Source organism: Anas acuta, chromosome 11 (genome assembly GCF_963932015.1).
Source record: "Anas acuta chromosome 11, bAnaAcu1.1, whole genome shotgun sequence".
In the NCBI taxonomy this organism is placed as follows: domain Eukaryota; kingdom Metazoa; phylum Chordata; class Aves; order Anseriformes; family Anatidae; genus Anas; species Anas acuta.
Genome location: NC_088989.1, coordinates 18,056,545 through 18,081,088, shown reverse-complemented (window position 1 = coordinate 18,081,088; position 24,544 = coordinate 18,056,545). Strand labels below are relative to the sequence as shown.

Below are 24,544 nucleotides of genomic sequence, written 5' to 3'. Positions count from 1 at the left end.
ACCAGGAGGAACTGCCATCCAAGAGGAACTGAAATGTTACAAGCATTACACTGGGCCCATTTGTCCCATCTCTTCCCGCACCAACAGCCCAGTGAAGGCAGAAGACTTCCTGCATGTAAGTAACGTGGCATCACTCACAGCTGGCAGAACTGCTTGGGGCTGGCTTTCCAAGTTTCTCATTAGCTGAGCAAATGTGAATACCAAACACTATCTCTGCCAGGAGAAGAAAATATGCCAAGGCTACAGAAGTTGCCAAATGGCTTAAAAAATACAGAACCTTCTTCATGCAACGGAGAAAAGGGACATACAATGTCAGTTGCTCTGTTCAAGATCTTTGCTTTAGGAGTCTTCTACTCTGCATTTTTTACTTATAAAGAGACAAAGAAGCTGTCCTGTCAAAAATCACTTCAAGCAATTTCAGTGCTACATACAACTGTGTTCCAAGTGCAGACCACTCTTGTTCTCACAAAGTGGAGTTTTGCTGTTGCAACACTTCTCTGAGGATAAGACCAACACTTTTTCTGTTTCTCTTGATCTGTAGCCTTTCTTGGCAACAAACAATTAAATAAAATCCAAAACTTAGATAAATAACAAGGTGAAGCATGAGGGCAGGAGTTGAGCATTTACCACCTAACTAAATGAACTTTATTCCCTTGAGGCTGCAGGAGGAACAGTGGTTTAGTGAGCTGCGTATGGGATGGGCAGTCTGAACACTGTACTCTAATCTGGGCTCTGCTGCTGACTCATCATGTCACCTTTGGCAAATAACTGCCTTGATACTCTTGTTTTTTCTTCTGTGAAGTGGTCACACTCTGTTGCAGACACAAGTTACCAAAGTTAGAGATCCTAGAATAGTTAGGATGAACAATTTCTCACTCACATAAACTGTCAATCCTTAATTTTGTTCTCTTCTACAGGAAGAAGGGGCAGCAAGTGACAGAAAATTAAAAGTTCAAGCAAGGTAATTCAGCTCCTTAGTCTCTGAGTGGATTTATTCCAGTTGCACACCATGTAAAATCAAGGTAAAAACCTGAGACCTAATTATCAAAGGTTGGGTGAGAGACGGTGCTCCATGTTGTTCCTAGACAGAAATGGTAGTTGGAGTTATGAGTGTATTGAATGAGCTATGAAACAAATTTGGAAAATCTGACCTGTGAGATTATTGTCAGCAGTGATCTGCTGCCAAGCAGCTTATTCTTATTTATTCCACTAAAGTCAACCTTGCTGACACAAGCCTTTTTTAAAGGCAATCTGCTTTGTGCGTGCCTGTCCTGTTACTAGGTTACTAGAGAATAAAATATCTGTTTTTTTGTAAACCCCTGTTCTTGCTTTTGGAAGTCCGGTCACACAAATCTGTTGTAGAACAGATCTATTTGCGTCTTTGATTTCTGTTTACTTACCCCTAGCCTTTCCCAGCTATTCCTTTTTTACGTTTTGATGAACTCCTCTTGCCTGCTTTCCCAAGCCCTGCCATAAGATAAATAGAGGATTCAGACTATTTGGTTTTGACCAGTGCCAAGGTTTTGCTCGGCAGCATGCTGATCATGGCTGCAATTCCTGGCTTGCAGGGATTTGGGATCCAGTTACATTTGCTGGCGTCAAGCAGACTCTACAGACCACTGTGAAAAATTGAATCTAAAAATAAAAGAGTTAAAAAGTATGAAACCAAAGAGAGAGGGATATTAAAATTCCAGGAAAATCGTAGAAAAGTTTGGAAGAGACACATAAGCTGCCTCAGGGGAAAACACTAACATATTGGGGGCAGTTTAAATTAAGCCTATGGGTTTGCCTTTTTTAGCTCTGTCACCCATGTGACGCTCAAGAGTTCAGTGTGTGGGTCCAGGTATTTCTGCTAACACAAAGAATGCGTTACAGCCTTTGGGAGAGGCAGATCGTTCTGTCTCAGCTTATTCCCTTTGCTCTGCTGAGAACTGTTAACCCCAGGTACACTTTGTTTTTGTTTACCAAAATCCTCCCAGATGGGATCCCTTCTCAGTCTTCGGATTTCTCCTTCAGATGAAAACCACTCCTGACGGTGCCAGCAGGCGAGCTGGGCGTGGGAAGCATTTTCAGGCTCTGGTGAGTCTCAGGGGGGATGAGTGGGGGAATATTATTTTCACAGTTTTTGCAGAGCTTTTAAATTCTTTTTTTTTTGTACAGTGACATACAGAAGATTAGTTAATCTGTGAAATGTCCAGGCTAATGATCGAGATTAAATACCTGCGGGATTAAATACTGCTTCACAAGGTTGCAATAATGAGTCAGATAGGAAGAAATGAGTGCTATTTCTAAGAGGCATTTTATGAATCTCTCATGAAAACCTTGGTGGGAGTTTGCTTGTGTTCTGAGGAAAGATGCAATTATCTATGCAATTGTCTTTTCCTGTTTAACATTAAACCAGCACAAGAATTAGATTTTATTAAGTAAGAAGTTGCATTTTAAGGACAACTTTTAAGGGCAACTGTCCTTTTCTCACTAGCACAGTTCTATTTTAGGATTTCCAGACTGCCTGTTTTTGAATTGTTTGCAAAAATTCTTTCTAGATATAATCAAGATCTATTTGCAAGAGACTTTATTTTTGCCTCCTTTTTGATGCTTTGAAATTAAAACCACGATGACTGTGAAGCGGAGGTTTAAAAGTAGATGTGTGTTTGCATAACAATGTATTATATACACACAATCCTAGAGCTCCATGGCTACCCGTAATTGCAGTGATAATTTATCTGCAGTAGCTCCTTGGAAGTTTGCATGTAGGTCAGAAGTTTCCAAATGATGACTGAGATTATATGTATTATGGATTGCACTCTCAAAGTACGCTACGGTTTAGTCATGGGACTCATTAGCATTCACGAGAGCTGTGAAGTTTTGCTCCTGCACAGCAAACCGAAAGTCCAGCCCTGTGTACCTCTACCAGCCCCGTTCCAGGTTGCTGAGATGTTACAATGCCTCCTCGTAGCTCTTAACTCAATTTCTCAATGCATTGCTGCAATGGGTTCTATTGCAGGGGATGGGGCAATAGGACCGAATACCTTACTTCCTTGGCCTTGTAACGTTATGCAATTTTGGGATGGCCTTGGTTCTTGATCTGTCTTAAGTTTGGTAGCTCACACTGTGCTTTCTAAAGAAACCTCGAAGTGACCTCCTGCCAGAATTAAGTGGGAGTTTAAAACTGCACAGGCATTTCTGTTGGGGGTCCTTCTAACATGTGGAGACAGAACCTCTGTTGTCCCAGCTGCATGACCTGAAAGTACCCAACGTGCAGTGTTTCATGAATTATGATTTTTCATAGTGTAGTTAAAATGAAATGCTACAGTAACATATAATAATTTAAAAGGCACAATCCAAGTATTTTAAAAACTGTACTGCTGATTTATATTTCTTCATTTCTCTCATTACCTTCATAGTACAAATTTGGAGCTATGTATTTTACTTTGCATGAGAGGAAAAGCTAGTGGAACCAGCAGGCAGGCATTTGAGCTCTTTCACATTGTCTTAGGCTGTGTGTGTTCTAAATAATGACACCTAAAGAATAAGGATTCAAAATACCTGTTACTTAGGTATACGAATGTGACAGATTCCTTTATAGTTCTGCAGCACATCAGGTTTTCAGCTTAATAGCTGATTAAATTCGCCATACAGTGAGAGATTCTGAGAGTACAAAGGAACTAAATACACTGCTCTGTTACGCTATGGAAGTCACCGGGTCAGTGAGCCTGACTTAGTGTGACTCAAGGCAGAGCTGCTGTGGGAACTCTCCCCATTAGGAAATAGCCAGAAGGCTAAGCCGGGATCAGAAGCCCAGTGAGCCAGGCACTGTACACACGCACCTACAAGAGGGTTCACTCCTTGCTCTCAGTCCTGCTGGGCTTCTGTAATATCCCATCAAATTGTTGTTTCAGGTATAGAACAAATCCTTGGAAGCCCCTGTTTAATAAAAATGATTGAGTAGGTTACATTTCTCATGAGAACAAAAAGCTGTCAAACTCACCTCCCAGAGATATAGATTTTTAATTTTTTTCCTAGATAGTCTGAGGTTTAATACATTTCACCCATGTATTTGGAATTCATTTTAAGGGTGTAACAGCCATTTGTACGTTATGATAGAAAAAAGTGACAAGTGTTTTGATGACTGTCCAGAGATGGACAATTTCTGACAGCAGGTCAGAAGCCCCAGAGAAAGCAATAGCATCCCCTCTGTTAAGTTTGTATCAGCCAGGACATTAAGGTTTGGAGTTTCTGCCTGACTCCTAATTTCTTCAGCTGCTGGAGAAGTCTAGCTTTCCTTAACTCCCTCAGTCTTGCGCTGGGTGTTGAGGTTCTTGTGAAATCCTTCCTCTTGCAGCTTCATAAAAATAAGCCATTACATGCCTAGTATGCAACCCTACCCTACCTTTTCTTGTATCTGAAACAGAGGTCAAGACAAAAGGTAAGGCACGTGAAATACCAATTATTTTCCAAAACAGAGAACTGAGGCAGAGACTGCGTAAGTTGTTCAAGGACACACAGTTGCCTCTCTCGGTGAAGGAACCTAGCCAGACTCACTGAAGCTCCCAGGAAGCTACGACCACCACAGAGGAAGAGACGAGCAGGCTTCTGTACCAGACAGATCCAGTTTAACGGTAGGACAGAGCGCTGCCAAAACAGGCTGACTTTCGGGAGCAGTAGAACAGGTAGAAGTTTGAAGGGAAGCCAAGATAAGGCAAACCAGAATCATGGAAACCTGAAAGCTGCTTAGCACAGTCCCAGATCTGTTCAGGTGCAGTGAGGAAAGCAAGTGTTAGAAGGAAGGAGGGGACTTTCTTCTTATTGTCCCTCTGATGGACTTTCTAAGTAAAGAGTAAACACATTTAAAGTCACATCCAGAGTCTGAGCCTTGTGTTCTCTCATTGCCACGTCTGAACAGTGCAACCTGTGATCATGGGGCATGCCCTGGGCAATGTGCAAGAATTTCTTGAGGTTTCACACCAGTGTTTTATGTTTCAGGGCTTCAGTGTTTAAGCCCCACTGTGAGGAAGGACACCAGGCACAATGCTGGCCCCTCGCAGCCATGTAGGAGCTGTTGCTGGTTATTATTTGTTTGCTGGGGATTGCAAGTGACCAAGTGACTCAGCCTCTAAATGAATCTGGTGGATGACCAGCAAGGGGAACTTTATCAGTCTAAAAGATGTCAGTAGACACATCTTTAACCAAATTAATCCATTCATCAAATTTGAAGCTCTTGCTTGAGAGACTGGGTACACTACAACTTCAAAGAAATAGTAGAAATAGTTGAAAAATCCTTAAAAGAGTAAAGTTTACTTTTTTTTCCTTCCTGAGAAGTTCATTGACTGTTGCTCTTCTATCCACATGGACACCCACACCCAAAAAATCACCTTAGGGCAGAGAGCCAGCAGGAAAATTTACAGCCCAAACAATCTGTTGGCAAACTACCAAGTAACAGAAATCAGAATTTTGTACTTGGAAACATCAAGCAGGTACGGCTATCTACACCACTCAGATGTGCAGTGTACATGTATGTTATGTGCCATAACATCAGATAGCTTTAAAATCTAGCATACTACCCTTATATGCTTCAAGTAACTCCATCTATTATTCTATGCCTTTGCTTTTGGTTGTATGCAGCCATAGCATTTCACAGAAGTCAGCTAGGTTTTTGTTAACTGCGTTGCCTAATATCCCCCAGGTGTCTCTGCATGCATTTTCACTACGGTCAGCAGCCGGTGCTAGCCACTGGCACTGAGAACAACTGAACTCTGGGGACAGCATGGAGTATGCTACTGAAATTCTTTGGCTATTGGCTGGCCATCCAAACATTAGCAATTCAAGACCTGCAATGTTGAGCAGGGTTTAGTGACATCTACACTAATGCTGCCCCTTTTCCTGTAGCTATATTTAAGGCCCACATAACCAGGGTAAAGGAATTAGGACTAGCTCTCTCAAGATCCAGCTCACAAAACAGTTTTATGAGTTTCTGGAGTTGCTAACTAAGGTAGCGGCAGAGTTCACTTTGTTTGGTGTCCATTATTTCCTGCCTTGTTTTAAAGAGTGATTGCTGGAGCAAGTAGGATGTGTTGCATCTGAATATCAGCGAGGCAGGAATGCTGCCAGAACAACAAAGGAGCCAAACTTTTAGGCAGTTTTCCATATCTACAATAAAACTCAAGTCTCTAGCAAAGTTATCTAAGGAATCCAGGCTTAGAACAATAAATGAAAAAGGAATGACACAGATACGGCTGTGCCACGAGGGAAAAAAAAAAAAAAAAAAAAAAAAAAAAGAAGCATTTAATGACTTTGGACAAAGTTTCCTACACAGTTATATCACTGCACTGCTCTTATTTCTCATACAAATCTGAGTCAACTTACTGCCAACTTCAGTAGGTAGGTTCAGATTCTCATTCTGAATCTGGGTAATCTAGGCAAATGAAAATGATCCTGAAGAGAGATCAAAAGTTATTGCCCACCCTCACCCATTCAAGTGCTACATGAAATAAATTATGATCCTCTAGCCAATGACCAAACTGCTGTGTATACTCCCATCCAGCATTTCAATTATTTGGTGCCCCAGCTACGTTGTAATTTGTAACAGCAGATAAGGATATTTTACTATATTTCTTATTCCAGTGTCACCCCCATAGAGCAAAAACCTCAGATGCTGTAGCTAAGCAGTGCCTGGCTGGCCTGTTATGTTAAAACAGTATGATGCACAATGGCTGGTTGCTGAGTTCTCTCTTTTTTTCTTTTTTTTTTTTTTCTTGTTTTCCTTCAGCTTGGGAATGAATATAATTCCTTTTTCTGTCTTTGGTTGCTGACTTCCAAGAAACTTGTAGAAATGTAATTATTTTTGAGACCTTGGCTCATGTGTTAAACACGTCTGTAATTTGGAGCGAGAGATACACTGAACCATTACATAAGCTTCCTTTCCTTAGGAAAGCAAGCTAATCAAGATTGTTCCATGAAAATCCCCACACCCAAATGACTGGAAGTGCATTTTTTCACAAACAGAGACCAAAGCCAAACACTAAGCATCAGAAGCCCTTTGCCCAGTGTCCTTTTTCTTGGCAGTGATACATGCTTATGTTTCAGAATGAAGCACATATTGTTTGTCATCTGCTTCAAGGAAGGAGCTTCTATGTTTTTAATAGTAATGTCACGTTACATTTCCAACAATTCAGTCAAATGGAAACCATCAAAAGATGACCACTAATCAGGCCACAAGAAAAAGAATATGTATAACCAAATGGAATAGTAAGATTTTTGTCCTGAATGCTAGGTTACTGTACTTCTTCCCTCTATGCTCCTAAGCTATATTCTAGCTCATAGCACTGGCTGACTCCCATACATCTTCAAAATCTGAAGCAAAAAGAATGGGATGGGTATTCTGGGCATTCATACCATGTCAGATTAATATTGTTGGCTATCTACGCTGCGTACCACAATTAAGTCAGTGCTGCCTCAGCTGCAAACTAGTCTGGATCACATCATTGTAGCTGATGTGGTCACTACCTGCTTCAGTTTCGGAGCTTGTATGCTATCTTTGCTGGTGTTCATATGTTCCTATAGCATGGATTGTGCTGTCCGCTGAACCCTCTGTGCTCCTTTCCAGTACCTCTCTGTAGGTGGGGGAACAAGGGAATTTTGCTTGTACTTCCCCCCCCCGCAAAGCACAAAGATGCTCAAAGCACAATCCCTCCCAGTGGGCAAGCCAATGGGGGTAGTGGTGCCATCTGTATAAACAAGAGCAGCAGCTGTGCTCTTGTTGTGTGCACAGCTGGAAGAATGGACCAGCATCTGCAAGAAAATGAGCTATGTTCCCCTTGCAATTCAGCTGATCACTTCACAAAATGCTACTACATTTAAATAGTTTTCCCACAAAAAAAAGTGCTTGGTTTTATATTTATTCATCATACTGCAACAGAAATTTAGTTGAATCCCTGTTCATTTTGATACTCAGAATATATTGAATTTGACAATCAACCGAATAGAAGTATATTCAGTTTGATACTCAAACTTAATGCTTGCTCGTGTGGACTCCAGAAGGTATGCAGAAGCCCCTGCTTAAAGAACCCCATGTCTGAGGATCCTTAGCTTGTTCCCTCCTTTGAATATTTTCAACCAGTGACCACTCTTACCTTCAGCTCGAATTTTGGGAGAATCAGCTTATCAGTTAGCAGTAAGTGTCAGGGGGGTCAGACAGAAGAAACCTTCTTACTTTGGAGACACCAGAGAAAGAATCCAGAATTCTTACACAAAGTTTTGTTCTACTGTGTCTTCTACCTTTAATAACTCACAGGACAAGAAGAAAGCATGTATAGTTCCATAAAGAATGTGGACTTTAATTGAAATGGAAGACCATGTCCCTCTGGTGCTCTGATATGTGAAATGATTGGTTAGGAAAAAATAAAAAATAAATCAAAGTTTTGGCAAGCCCTGGTTTTGCATGCCCCAAACACCAGGCAGACACCTGCACAAATGTTTGCATACAAATAAAACTCTGTGGACACAGAAGCCTGGAGAGAAAAAGAAAAAAAAAAAAAAAACCAACAACAACACAAAACACATCTAAAAGCTGAACCACACTAGAGAAGCCACAGTTCTTTACTGAACTAGTGATTAACTTAAAGTCATTGTACTAAAGGAAAAAAACACAGAGCAGAAATATTTTTGCTAAATGATGGCAGATTCATACTCTTTGACACAAGTACTTTACTCACATTTTTAACTAGTTGACTGAATTTCACATGGAGGTATTTTTAGCTGCACCTGTAGTTTGCTTTTGCTTTTTTAAAAATGTCTACACACATACCTGTAATCTGGTAAACTTTCCCACTGTATCAACACGCTGATCAAAGCAGCACCACACACTTAAAGAACCGTCTCGTGGAGGTTCTTGCCAACAAGCAGGGATTGCCTGAAACAGACGATCCTGCTTTATAACCTGCACAAGACTTAGAACATCATTTTCTCTTTCTAAGACGGGGGAACCTGCAGGTGGACAATGCAGGACTTAAACTGTTCCTAAGCAGAGGCCACAAACATGTTCACCTTGAAAGCTCTTTCAAGCTCGCTGCAGTATTTCAGACGCTGTTACAGAACCATAGGCTGCTTTTCCCTGTCCACGTGTTGTGCATCATTTATAGGCCAGGTGTGAACTAAAATGCAAAAAAAAAAAAAAAAAAAAAAAAAAAGTGTTTGAACTAACCCCATGCATTTATGGATAGCAAGAAAACATTTTCTTAAGCAGGACTGAAATTAAGCCCAACCACCAGCTTATTTTTATTTCCTTTTACCAGTTATTTTCCTTCTTATTACATACATGGGAATAATTCTAGTATTTTTAGGCACCTAGAATTTAAGCTGTCTACTTAATTATTGGTGCCTAAAAAAGCTAGTTAAAACTGAGTACCTTCTTCAAACTTTCATATGGAGAATTACTCAACCTTTTTTGTTAGGAAACATAGCGGATATCAAACAAACCTGGTAGTTACAGGAACTACATGACATGAAACAATTTTGGATATAGAAGCTTGTAACTACAGGCAGCAACAGCAGTGCTCCTACCTAGCATGAAAGGTATCCAAGATTTTCTATTATAAACCTTGAGCCTTTTGTTCCAAAAGCCAAACTTTGAATACTTGGGATTAATTATTTTTCTGCAACATTCATTCTGAACTGCCTAGGCTGTGTGCCTGATTTTTGTGTCTACTTTCTTCACTACAGGCTTTTTGCATTGGGCTTATGTACAGCATGCTCTTTTTAATGTGATTCCGTGTGTATACACAACGACAGTGGTGAGCGGAGATTTGCTATTGGTACAAAAAGGACTTGTCCAGAAGCAGAACATTGCTACACCATTGCATACACAGAGCTTATCTAATGACTAACTACAAACAAAAGGAAATCATTTACTGGGGGAAGGCTGCGTAGTTCTAGTGCAACATTATCTTGCCCAGTAGACCATATGGGAAGCCTTTTAGGGAAATGTTGCATCTCCTTGCAAGAGAATTGACTTTCTTTCTACCCAAAGCTCATATATATTGAGCAAAGAGCCTGGTTTGTCTTACATTATTCTCAGGATTGTTGTCTGCTTTCCCACATATACAACAGAACAGAGACAACAATGAAAGAAAGGGCATGGTAACAACAACAAGAGAGAAAGAAACCTAATTTCTCCTATTCCATGCTCTTGCAGAAAGCAGAAGTCCATTAAATTGCTTAACAGCAGAAGATATTTCTTCAACAGAGGAAAGAGCTGAAGAAAAGGCACTCTACTGGTTGCAGTAGTTCCACTCATAGAGAAGGTACATAATTACCCTCTAAAAAAGAGGGCAGGCTTCTGCGCACCGACAGACAGGTAGACCACCCATAGCCACTGTCTTAATCTAGACCAAGGAGACAGCTGCTAAGGCCAGTAAGGCTGCTATCTGCTGCTAAGGGTGGCAGCAGGAAGAAGAGGCAACAGGAACAGCTGAAGGAACAAAAGGCAGAAAAAAAAATCAGTGTTTCTCAAACTGGGGAGAAGGAATGCAGGATCAGTATTCTAGTTCAAGACTTTTTTTTTTTCTCCTGCTGCTGCACTAACACAACATAGTAATTTGCAATAAATCCTGCTGCTGCTTCCTCCCCACCTTTGTATTTGCATTGACTTGTACAGCTAGACATGTCAATAGCAGAACCTTCTCAAACTGTGACAGTAGAAGGTGCTTTATTGTAACACATTTGCCTAAGTGCAAAGCACCAAATGCAAAATAACAAGAATAACCCTGATTTTGCAAAATGGGGAAGAGAAAGTGGGTCAAGCTAAAGTATACTCATTGCAGATCTGCCGAATTGCTAACACCTGAAGCTAATGGGTAGCAGCAGCAACTGCAATTGCTCATTGAGGTTCTCCTTGCCTTATTAAATCAAGTCAATACATGTTCAATGATTGGAATCTCTCGGCTTCAATCTCGTGTTGGAGCTCAGGGGAGGAGACTTGCATGCTGAGGGCTTCACTGTTCTCATAAGAATAAACAGTATAAAAATGGAAGCATGAGCGATCTGCCTTGCCTGGGGATATTATTGAAACCTGGTTACATGTAGATTTATACTTATTTGGTGACGGCAACTCCCCATCTGAAGTCACCTGTAGCAGGTGAGGAATTCCTTGGGTGTATCAGATACTTCATTTAGCTTTGGGCAGATAACAAGAAAAATTACAGGTTAGCTAGCTAGTTCAAAAGAGAAAAAAATGCATTGCAATTAGAGAGTCTATTATAAGCAGGAGACTAATACTTGCCAAGCTGCATTCTGGGATGCTGGGATCTGTTCCCAGTGCCATCAGATGACATGCAGAAGAAGATGCAGTAAGTACAAGGCTTTGATTTTGAAATTATATACATAAATATATATACACATATCTTTTTTTTTTTTTTTTTTTAGTCTGAGGGAAGATGGTAATCGCTGTTTAATCAAGGATAATGTTTTCAAGGTGTAGAAGCAGCTCTCGTCTTCTTCAGATTATATATTAAAGTTGGATATATACTTATAAATCTTGTGTTGTCATGAGAAAGAGTTTCAAATTGTCTGTGGGGATGATTTTATTCTCAACAGTACACCATACGTTGCCTGCTAAGTACAAAAATATATGGTTGCTGTCTAGAGAGAGCTAAGTGCCTAGTATATAATGTTGGTTAAGAAAAGCTTTTAAACACCAGAACTAATTTTACATGGGGATTGGAGACAGCTCCAATTTTATGCTTCCACAAAGTATGTAACAGACCCTTATCACAGCTCGGTGTCCCCTTTGTATGTTCTCAGCTCATACGTTAAATGAGCGCTGCTTAGAAATGCTTTATATGCATACACATCTTGAGGCCTGTGTGGCAACACTGCATGAAGCAACCAGCACTCAGGAATTTACATAGTCACTGCAGTTATTTGACAAACGTATCAAGGTGCAGCCCAATTGGCTATATTACCATCCACTATTCAGATTAGCTGTTTCCCATTAGAGCTTCCATCTCTATATTGTGAACGGTAGATGAGGCTTTTGACGTGTATAGGCATGTACAGGAGGGGCTTCTTGTAGTGACTTTATTCCCTAGATAACCATTCTTTTTTCCTGATGTGAATGTAGGAACCCTTACCTCAAAGACTGGTACTGTAAGACCGCCCGCATACTGTGTTAATTCACAATATGCTACTTAATGCACAATGATTGGTTTTAGATTTATAGAAGATTCAATTCTTTAAGAGGCATTCAAATATGTCTAGAATACCAAAAATAATATAACTCCATGCTGTGAAGTTTATGCTATCCTGTTTTGCTTATTAATGACATATCCATTGGCCAGAGTTAAACTGTAAGAACTAGCTTAGTGTAGTGCTGTGGAAAAAAACAACCCCAAACCTGCTTCATTTCCACCCAACCAGCCTACCTTAGTCTCCCTGCCAGTTTAATTGCTCGCTCCAATCTTGCAAGTGAATGCCTCCTACAAAGTGTTTTCCAGCAACTTCCTGAATTTGGTTTCTTTCACTGGCTTGCGTTTGGATTCATTTACATATTGCCAAAAGCTCCCAGTTCTTTCCTCAAAGTCTCAAAACCCCCAAGGTTTGCCTACCTTCCCAATTCTCCGTATAAACACAAAGCTGCAAGAATTCCATGATAGTCTGACCTCAATCAGGCATATCCAAGCAATTGATATTGTTTAAAGAGCTGTGAATGTTTAACTTGCATGAATATATGCTACTCCTACTCAAAGTTTATTTGCCAAGGAGGACTTGTGGAAAAATTATTTCTCCAAAGAATTGCACAAATTACTGAATAGGCTAATGAAGAAGAACTGTTACATAAAACCAGAGCAATGTCTTAGAAATTTTAGACTTAGTCTTGTGCAATAGAGCTTTATATAAGTACCCAGATTCAAATTTGGTTATTATACTACTATTTTTAAGCTAAATAGATGCTATGGTATATAATGAACAGTCACATTCCGTCAGGATAATGGTAAATGAAAGAGATTACTGATTGAAGTGTTTATTTATGGACAAAGATACTAGAGATAAAACATGGAGTAACAGGATCATTGTTCTTTGGTATAGTTTAGTGAAATGAATACTTTGTGGTTGAAGTACTAAGTGTAGCTTTCACACCAGTACTTTTTATCCAGCGTTTGTCATGCTTCCTGTTTTCCCCGCTCACTGCAACTTTAAATTATTAACTATCAATTTATATGAAAAATATTATTTATGCTATCGCACTATCTCTTTACTTACGACAAGTGGAACCCTGCCTGTTTATGACAAACTGCACCAAGTCCCACCTTTCTGTATCCTGCATCTCCAAATATGAATTCATACATACTCCATGGATACAGCTTGTATTAAAAAGACAGTTTTTGTTTTCCTGGTTTCAATTACACATTAAATTCTGAGATTATAAAAAGATATGATCTCATTGCTTAACTGTCTCCAACTACCAGTGGATTTATTTATTTTTAATTCAACAAGCAAAATGCAGTATTTCATTGCTCTTTTGAACAGTGCAGAAATCTTAATGCAAAGTTGCTAGCTCTTACATGCACGTTGTGCTCTTTTTAGAAAGACCCGATGAGAAACAAAAACATATTGGGTATGTTAACAGAGCTTTGGTGGTCTCTCTTCTACGGTGCAGTAATAAGACACAGAATGTTCAAGTCAGTCTTCCACTAGTGGAGGGGAAAAATCATTGAGGAAACCAGGTGTTTACCATGATGCTTGTCCTGTTTACTTTAATCTTTGTGCAAGCAGTGATCGGAGATTATCCAAGAAAAATGTATTTTTGAAACTTTAGTGCCAGTAAGTAGGCCTGAAGATTGAAATATCCCGTGGCTCCTACATCATAAATGTTGAACCCTTTCAAATGTTGCAGTTGAATTACCTATAAAGGGTATATCAACACTCCTAGTGAAGCTTGTGTTATGGGATTGGTAGGAGTATCTTAATTTTATGGAACTTCTGGACATGTACCAATATTAACACCTTGAGCATAGATACTAATGAGCCCCTACAGAATATGTATACATTCAAATTGCTTTCAGTGGTGATACCCATGGTAACAACTTCTTACTACTAGTACTTGTTTCTTTACCTATACTAGAACAGGCAGGTATATAACCTGATCACGTCCCCTCTTGCAACGTAGCATATATTGTAAGTACTTGAACAAAACAAGATGTATTAGATATGTTTTGAAATGAGCACAAAGATAATTCAAAACATTCAGATTCTCTTAGGTTCACAAAATTTAACTGCTTAGAGTCATGTGGTTTATCACTAGTTGGGCCTTAACATTCTGCTCCAGTGGAATTTGTTGGGTAATATCAAAAGCAACTGAAAAAAAAAGTTAAAAACGAAATACAGCTTCAATCTAGCTGTATTGTTCAATACTGGCAAATGTAGTACTTCTTTCAAACAAGCAAAAAAGCGATTATCCAACTAACTTGTAATTGCTTCTAACAGGAAGGAAAAGATGCTTAATCTCTTTCAGAAGTAGTAGAAATTAGTCATATGCAGAACAAAATCTATTCATATGCAAAAATCACTCATCTATAAATTGCAGCTGTTTTCAGATGCAGTGTTAGATTACTTGCTATACCCTGAAAATAACTGCAAACCAGCAGAGAATGCTTATGTATATTTATTTCAAGTTAATTACTTACGCAAAATGCATCTGTTGGATGACACTGATAAAGCTCATGATTTTTCACGTTCTTTGTCTTGCACAGTGATTTTTCAAAATGTATCTCAGTTTAGAAAGAGAGCTCATCAAGGATCTTTCAACAAAATGTTTTTCCTTGGAAAATGACATTCAAAGCCAAAAGCTTTGCATGGAAGTTGAGCTATTTTGGTGAAGCTTTTGTCAGGAAAGGTTTCAGTGTTCCAAGACAAAGCTTCTGGTTTAGATGACAGTCCTTCATTCCAAATTAGCAAATAATGTAGCAAGCAGGCCAGTTGCTTAGAACAAAATAAGCTTTGGGATTTTGCTACTATTAATATGTATTTCTGTAAAGAAAAATATCTCCCTTGGGAGAGACTGGAAGACCTACTGAGAAGCAGTCACCAAAGTTGAGTTTGGGTATCCACCTCAGTTATGGCAGAACTTGAAGACCTAGCATGCAGAGAAGAAAGAATTTACCCCTAACTTTTTATTTCATTTATTGACAAGTTTCAGAAATGGTCCCGTCTTTACTCTAAAACTTTTTTGGGGGAGGTGGGGGCTCTTCCCAAAACACTTCCAACACATCGAGTAATTTCTAATCCAGAGAGAACTGCTTAGCAGGTGGCAAGTAAAGTTGCACTGTTAAGGGACTCAAGCTAGGAAACAGACTGCAGTCACTGTAGCTTAAATGAACCTGAATTCCTCCCTTCAGGTAAAAGAAGAAAAAAGTCAATCCTGAAGGAGGCTCTATGTAGAACTTGCAGTTTATTCTGTAAGCAGGTTTATGTAGTTGAATTACTTAAGAGGTTAAGGAGTAGAGAACTAACTTTCTTTAAAGCAGAAGCATCTTACTTGAGCCTTTTTTTGTACAGTACCACAGCAATTTTACCCCAAGAGTTTTTAACTATCTTTCCCTCCTAGCACCATCTCTTTCATACTTAGCAGAAGCTAAAATGCCAGACTCTTCCCTCTCCAGTATGCTTTGTGATAGGAAAACGAATGGATGAATGGAAATGGAAAATGTCTTTAACTATAAATTTAGTGGTGGTATTGCAGAAATAACTTCAAAAAGCCCAGGTTGGATGCCAAAATATCCCGAGGAAGAAAATTTCCACAACAAAACCAAGAAAAGCATATGGAGGGAATGTGTTTTATTTAGATTATCCTGAGCACTCTGAACTTGGCTCTGTAATGTTGCCAGTTGTCCTAAACATATAGAATGCAATTTGCCTTTGGGGTACAGGAACTTTTGAAACTGCCTGGCTATAAAGGCTTCCAGCAGTACCCCACGCTCTGTTCCACCATTCTGTCTGGCTAGATCGGCTAGAGAGGCACTTGATCACCACTTACAGCAGCCTGCTCTCATTTAATCATGGTTTTGATGCCCTTACTTGCATTCCTACTCCATGTGGGTTGCAGTGTGCACCTGCTCTTGCCATGAGCTTAAGACAGCTTTTAGACTGGAGCTCTCTTCTCAGACCTGAGCAAATAGAGGAAATCTCAGCTGTTTCTCAGACCTCCTCTAAGCTGAGGGAGAGTGTGGAGCCCAGCTGGCCTGCTGTTTGCAGGAACGGATGGGGAGAGGGGATGAGTGCTGGCCTGGACTTCTGGACACTTTCTGTTTCTTTCCTCCTATGAAGATGGCATTAATGACTGCCCTACCTATATAACCTAAGCTGGAAAAAATCATATTGTCTCCTGAAAGAGAGAGAGACTGATCCATCTGCCTTGTGATGCAAGGGCCTAGATGTTCTACCTCGGGAGGTGGAGAGTTGGAGGGAATTTCCCCTGAAAGGGCTGAAAATGATACAAGAATTGAGCTGCTAGATTTCCAAAAGGCTGGCTGGATCACAGGACAGAATCATCCTACTCATGGTAGAATCATGTGAATTAGAAACATTGCAGTCATAGTTCAAAGGAATTGGTCAGGGACTATAATCTTGGTTTGGCTTGAGGAACAGACTGTCTCCTGGACGAGCCATACCGCTACAGTATGTGGAAGAATTTCCCTTTGCAGGGTTAAATATGGAGTTGTTGATATACAGCTGGCTTCAGGACACCAGAGCTTACTGCTAACAAAATGTTGTATGTTGGCAAAGAATTTAAGTTGTTGCCACACAACTTTTATTTTGAACTTCCCACTGAAAGTCTGCATACACTTTCCAAAAAGATCTGTAATCCATGCTCCTTGCTGTTTTCCAGAGCCCCTGATATGGCATATCTCAGCAGTGTTTAATTGTCCTTCACATTAAAGGTTAGATGAATCAAAGTAAGTTAGAACCCTATGTCACATGACAGCTTGGAAACAAGGTGGTAATCAGCTTTATTCTCTAGGGAACTTGCTGATTTGTGATGCTGTTTGCATTTTGTACCTCCTGACTTTTACAAATTTAGATCAATATAGCTGCTATAAAATAATACCAGAGGGACAACTGAGCATCTCTAACTACTGCAGCGTGAGCTGAGCATTAATTTTCTTCCTTCTTTCATGGGCCATGGGAAGAACAGGGTTGCTAGCCATAAAACTGCAAAGTTCACATGTTATAAGGTCATCTCAGTATGCTGGTAAGCGACTAACTCCCCTGACTCTGAATCTGGACAGCGAGAGCAGACTGTCCGTGCTGCAGGTGTTCTAGTGAAACTCCTCCTAGATAGACATTAGATTTTACAGGTGTGTAAAACAAATGTACAAATATTATGAGTAGTAAGAATGCATAAAATATCAAACTTAAATTAGAATCAGTTTTTCCTAGTGGGAAAGGATATGCAGTATGTGTGGCTTTGGAGAGCACACCCTTCTGTGATAAGATTCTCTACAGATAACAGAGTCATTCTCCCTCCTCCCTCCCCCCTCACTTCCCCCCTTTTTAGTTTAGAGCCATGAAATTATTCCTCTTTCTGCTCTAGTGTGCACTTTAATCCGTCTTCCTGTTCAAAGTGTTAGCTTTTCTTTGGTTTCCAGTTGCTCATCCTTCATTAATACTTTTTTTTTTTTCCCATAGCTTTCCAGTCAGTAGGTATTTTGGGTATATTGTTTTCAATATTCTGGTTACACCTTGTGCTAGCAGGAATTCTGCCTTATGAATGGGTATGTCCCTCACATAACCAATGCTGATGCCTCACACAATTGAAAGTGTCGAAAGAACAGGGGAAGTGTGACAATTTTCTAACCTTGGAATGTAAACAGACCCTGACTGAACAAAGCATTTTGCAAATATGTTCCAAAATATTGGAACAGAGTCTTCATTACAGTAGTGCCCAGAAGTCTTGTGAAGTTTAGCTTACCCGTGCTTTATCCTTCCTCACTGCTGTATAAAGTTTAATATTAGAACAGAACATGACTGAAAACTGCGTATTAAAACATCTCTAATGTCTCAGAGATGACCTCTCAGATTGCATTTGTGATGTGACCTGTTCTCCATGACGGCTTGGAACCTGGTGGCCCTGCCCTGGGCATAGCTGGAGCATACTGAGAAGTCTGGTGCCTCTGGAGGTGCAGAAGGGCAGTAGGTATGGGCACTTAACGAAAGTTGTGCTTACAGCTGCTTTGGAAATGGCCCTTTTAGAGCCTTCTAGACATAGTCCATGTAACATAAGCATGTGCAAAACTCTCAGCAGTGCTGAGGTTTTTACCTCGGTCGCTACTTCAGTGTTGTCAAGTCCAGTGACTTCCTTGCATCATGCAAGTTTGGTGAAGATTGGTATCGGTACTGTGAGGATATGAGAATTCACAGCCCTGTTGTGGGTTGCAGCCTTCCACAAGAACAGGGCTCTTCTGAAAAGCTGTCTTCCTTGCTGTACTGCCAGGCTGCTGCTTGGTGGTGAGGCTAGGACTGGAAGCAGAAGTAAGTCCCTGAAAGCAAGGAGACTGAAATGTGAGTGTGGGAAAGAGCTCTTGAATTTGGGATCAAGTAAACTTGAGTGGTGGTAATAATACAATGTGTGCTAGCCTCTTATCTTTTGGGGGAAGCTGAGGGAGTTGAAACAACCAAACAACACCTCTCCCCACCCCTCCCCTCCATGGGACAGATGTAATCTTTAAACAGGACTTTTTTTTCCTCATGATTTTGAGTCAATGATTTTTTTTTTTTCCTTTAGAAGCTGTAGGTGCCACTAACTACAGATATTCCCTGTTCCTGCCTTGCTACTTGTCTTTTCTTGATGTGTACTCTTGTTAACAAAGTCATTTTGGGATTCTTGAAAATCTCTCTTATGCTTAACGTAGTCTCAGAACCAGTAAATGATTTAACATCTGTTTAAGCACATTTCAATTACTCACCTAAGTGACTTGACTAGTTTCTGGCAGAGCTACAGCTTGAGCCCATCACTGCTTTAAATCCAAGGCCTTTGTAGTTGTCATTCATTATAAACTAAAACTCGCTATATTATGGTGTGTATTTTTATTCTGCATTTTATCTTTTGGACACATTATCTGTGTCTATGAAGAGAACTAAATGGTACAAAGCATCACATTTCAGTACTCAAGTACTCTAAACTGGAATGAATCAATGGAGATGGCTCATAAGAGCGACTTTAAGAACCAGGAGCTATCACAGTCTCTAAAGCCAAATGAGTCTGTTGCTCAACTCCTTAATCCTGTTATGATGTGGTAGAAACAGAAGGCAATGCAAAATACATTTATTGGCTATTTCAAATTCAAGGCCAGTTCTAAAAGATGGATTTAGCAAGTCATGTGCAACTCAGCACTTTATTTTGTTTTCTTTTAAAGGAGATTCTAAAACTTTGTGTGTGGCCATATTCCAAGCTGGAAAGAGCACGGCTTCTCTCATGTGGTTTGAAATATCCAGCCACTTGGCCAATGATCTCATGCACCAGGGCATGTGGAATTAAGCTCTTGCTTGCATTAGTATATTAACACATCGCATACAGTCATTATCATCTCCTTTTTAACCATTCACAGGTCAGCATTGTGGTCTAGCATTTTCCAATGTATGCTAATAGAAAATAAAACAACTTCCAATATTTCTTTCTGGCTTGTTTAGGAATGTTTCAGGGTTACACTTGTGAATGAGGTTTCTTCAAAATAGTACCTGCTTTGGCAGGGGTGTTGGACCCAATGATCTTTTGAGGTCCCTTCCAACCCCTTCAATTCTGTGATTTTGTGATTTCAGACTTCGGAATATATGTATGTCATCTTGAAGCTTATTACTGTAGGAGTGGGAGGGCAGGCTGGCAAGGTTGAAATGCACTGCATCACATTGCTCTGCTGCATCTCAATTTTTCCTTTGTATGTTTGTTTAAAAACAAAACAACAACAAAAAAAAACACATGGTAGAAAAGCAACAGATCAAAACTCCTCCATATTTGGGAAGTCATGCATCTCCTTCATGAGGATAGAGATTCATAATTTTTTCTGCCCAAGTACAAAAGTAGATACATGAAAGTAAAATACTCCATTAAGTGGCTAGTAACTCTTCCCAAAATGAAGGTTTTTTGTGCAGTGCTTTGCACTCATATGCCAAGGTTTCAGATTTTTCTACTATTGAATATTGATGTAAGCATCAAATGCATACAGATGAATGCTGGCCTTGACCTGATTCAGTGCACTGAGGCTAACTTTTTTGTTGGCTTGTGTTTTTCCTAGAGTTTCACTGAATATAACTTTTTTCAGTTTATAAAAAGCAAGGACTTATTCCACGTTCACATTACATCACTCCATGTGACTTCTTCTTCTGTAGCTATTTTTGTAGCCTGTGGTCATATCACTTAGTTCCTAGAATCAGGATGATAAAGTTTAACACCGAATGATAACTTCTTTAGTAAACTTCTGTATTTTTTTTTCTGACTACAGAGTTCCTCATTTTACTTCTCATTTGAGCTCGGCTTTTCTGTAAACTGTCTGTTTACTAATGTTGGGTGGAGTCTGCTATACTTTCCAGAATACCTGCCTGGGAAAGTGTTCTTTCTTCTTCTCCCCCCCCATTAGGTCTATAGGCTTTCTTTTGTGAACAATCTGTCCTGTGTGCTTTTTTGAAAATATGCTGCACACTTACTGTTGCTTTGTGTTGCCAAAAAAAAAAAGTGCCACATATAAACAATGGTACCAACATATTTTTGTGCTCTGTATCTTAATTACAGAAGCTACTATCTCAGTTACTTTAGGATATACCTGTCAAGGATTTTCAGGTTATTTACATTTTTTTTGTAAATACAGAATAGCTTTTTAACTGTTCAAATTAAACTAGATGGTATTTCTAGTTTACTGTAAAAACTTTCAAAATATTTTTGTCATATTGGTATTTCTTCCTCCATTTTCTGGATGTTGGAGGAAAAAAAACTGTGTTCATACTGTGTCAATTCTACAGAGGTCAGTCAAGGCAAAACATGGAACCTCGAGATGTTTGCGAGGATTTTGTAAAGGAGCAAGAGCATCCCTAAGTCTGAGCCATAATTCTTCTAAAAAACCTAGGTGTTCTTAGGTTGGTATATCAGGATTCTTACAATAATGGAGCATTCAGAGAACAGATCTTGTCCTTGTCCTAAATCTTTCTCAAACTAGGAAATGCACGTGCTTTGGATGATAAGTAATGTATATCAATAGACAGATTATTTATGACTATTAGCCAAATGGGGACTGGTCAGAACCCTATGCTTCAGGCATGTTTTGGAGGCAGAGAGAACCTGGCCATTCAGCATTTCTGTAAATGGACTAAAAGGAAAGTAATCCATTAGTCGTTCAGAACAGAAATGAAACAACATCAGATCAGCACTCCATCTAAAAATCTCAATCCAGAAATAGGAAAGGGACAAAAATAGCTTGAAATTATTTGACTGAAATGTTGTCACTTAAATAGCGAAAAACTGATAGTATTCAATGTCTTTGCTTTCTCCACTGAAATCTAGGTGCATTTTTCATCACTTTTAATATACAGGAAAAAAGTGTTTTTGTAATATTGGCTGCATTTTGTAAAAGTAGTGCTTAATTTCAGAAAAGCTATGTATTCCTTTTTGGTGGGAATCTGCTGTGTAATTTTATTGCATTCCATGTACTTGCTACATATAGCAGAACACTAAAATATAGGATTTTTTGGAGGTGCATTTAAGTTGAAATTTGGTAATTGAGTTCAGATGTCTCTGTTTCAGTCATTGTGATACGTCCCATTAAACAAATGGAAGATATTTTCTTTGTAAATTACTTCTGGATTTATTCAGTTGACCCCTGTCAATAAAGTACACATTCTACTTTAATTGTGGTCTGTAATGAGATGACATAAAACTGAAATCTTGATGTATAGGAATATTTCACTGTTGTTCAACTCCTAGCATATCTCGTGTAACTGTTTGTCAGTATGGTGAAATGACAGGGTAACTGTTGCCAAGAAGTGACGATTGCTGTTCTTACATAATAAGACTTGCAGGGGGAAGTACTATGGTACAATGCCAATATCAGTCATGCATGAAGCTAACTCGTCTGAGTTTGCCAGTAAATGAATGCGTTGTGATGATGAGGGTTCTCGAACCTGACTTCTGAGCTTCATTTCTCTTGTACTGACTTAGAGCTAGATCTCTGACCCTCATGCAGTATGCTGCTTAGCACTGAAAATCTGCAACAGGCATTTCAGGCAGCTTGACTTCTGGAATGCTAAATTAGGTTCTTAGGTTAGAGCCATCTACTGAATCATGAGCTATGCTGTCCCTCCATGCCTAGCTCATTATTCAGATGAATGTATCCAGGTGAATTGGTGGCCTCCTTGTACAGGACGCCAAATGATAAGGTTGCTGATTGAAGAATTAGGTGGATCCCCTTGGAAAAAGAGGTCAGTGGAAATACCTCCTTTTCCAGAACTCTACTGGAGTCATTAGAATAACACAATAAAATACCCTGGCGAACAGACTCCTTGCAAAGAAATACGGTTTGGATGCTGAAACAACAGACTTGCCAGCCTTTGCTCCTCAGTTTTGTTCAGGTTATTTCTCATTAATGCGATATGTGCCCTTAGGCAAATCAGGTTCATTCTGAAGTAACATCTAAAAGGGTAAAATGCTTGTAGGTGTTTTGGAGTTTGAAGATGCTATTCCAGAGAGACAGTGCAGCCTACTGATTTTAAAAAGGGGAGGGACAAAAAAAAGGGGGGGGGGGGGGGGGGGAAGGAGGGGGAAATAATCCAAAAGGATTTTTCCCTCCAAACCTAATGAAGGAGAAACAAAGTGTAAGTTATTTCTAAATTTAAAAGCCATTGGCTCCAGTATTTTATATATAAAAAGCTATAGTTAGGCAGATACAAACTTCAAAAGATAACTTACAAAAAGCATTAAAAATACAGAAGACTGTCAAAAGTACAGAAAGAAAATCAGTCTCTAGTTAAGAAAATCTTACCTTGATTGTGTGGGAAATCATAGTAGGTGGAAAACACCTGTTTGTTTTGTTTAAAGCAGTCTTCCTAATAATCTATCACTGGACTCATTGTAGCTTATAAAGTGCTCTTAGAACCTAGGAGAGGAAATACCTACAAATACACACTGGAGTACCTACTTTCTGAGTTTGCCTAACTTAGCCATCTTGTAGTAGCTAAAGATAGATTTGAATAAATGGGCATGTGAGAAGTACTTATCTTATAAAAATAACTTTATTTTTCTCTTGGTCATTCTTTTATTTTCCTAGTTGAAAGGTCCTAATCTACTTAGTCACTTATCTTATGGAAGCTGTTTTCTTATCTCTGATAATCCCCTTTGCCCTTTTCTGTTCTTCTCCTAACTTTTATTAGACTCATATTCTGGCACAGGAATAGATTTGCATGTTATAGTCAAATGTGGGTACAATCTTGATTTATACAGTGCAATAAGTATTTCTTTTTCTTGTTTGTTCTTAGCTTCTTAGCTTTCATCCTAAATCCCTAGCACTTTCTCATTGTCATAACTATTGCTGAGCACTGAGTTGGCACTTCTGGGGAGCTATTCACAGTAAATCCCACATCTCATTATCTGGTTGACAAGAACAGAACCAGAAAACCCTTGCTGTTAATGAACATATCATGTAGGTTTTCCTTTCCTAGACTGTTGCTTTGCATTCATTTGCAAAAGATTTAATCTAATATTTCATAACCTAATACTGTTTTTGAATGTCTGTATTTGTCTTAACTGTCTTAAAAATTGTGTTTATCAGCAAGCTTTCTTACCTTCCTATTCATTCCAATTCTTTTTATAACCTTTTGAAAAAGTTGTGTTTTTTGTTCAAACATGACTGACTATAGTGTAAGAGGTAAAATAAATTACAGCAAATGAAGTATATGAAAAACATACAAATCTAATTTAGCAGCTGTGACTGCATATAACATTACTACTTATATCAGTGTGATAAACAGAAGAGTAAGAAGGTATAGCCTTTGAGATATACCTTGCATATACAAAAAGATATTCTTTCTGGGATCACAGAGTTTCTAACTACTTAACTACTTAGGCTGTCGTTTCACAAACCAAATAATTGGATGTGTAGGCTGTTGCTAAGTGGGAAGATTCCAGTCTCTGCACACATCATCCACTAGTTGGGCCTCTCTGCTCCTTCCCTTGCATTGATCAAGAAGTGCTGGGACTGTTGGATTAGTCATGAAAACAAAAAATCTGACTCACCGTTTAGTCTCATGATTGCTAGATCCAGTGTGAAAGAGGGGGTGGAAACGTGCAGAAGGCGCTAAAAGGGGAAAAAAATAAATCTAATTATAGATAGCTACCAAAGGATGGTCACTATGTTAAATGTATTGTGAAATCACACTTAGGTCATAAAGCATAGCAGTGTTTCTGCTGCTTCTTTAGAGGACAAACCTGAAGTGCAGAGAGACTAATAAAATTCAGAATCTCCTCCTCCCTCCCCTCCACCTCCCCCAGTGAGGAATGTAGCCCAAATGTTCT

General features: G+C 39.3%; 1 protein-coding gene across 1 annotated transcript in view; it reads left to right on the top strand.

The window, feature by feature from the left end:
- Nucleotides 1–1,861: 1,861 nt before the first annotated feature.
- Nucleotides 1,862–24,544, top strand: part of RAF1 (Raf-1 proto-oncogene, serine/threonine kinase) — a 78,647-nt gene continuing 55,964 nt past the window's right edge. Inside the window, exon 1 of the mRNA XM_068694605.1 lies at nucleotides 1,862–2,079. The gene's annotated coding sequence lies outside the window, so the exon portion shown is untranslated. The remainder of the gene's footprint in view (nucleotides 2,080–24,544) is intronic.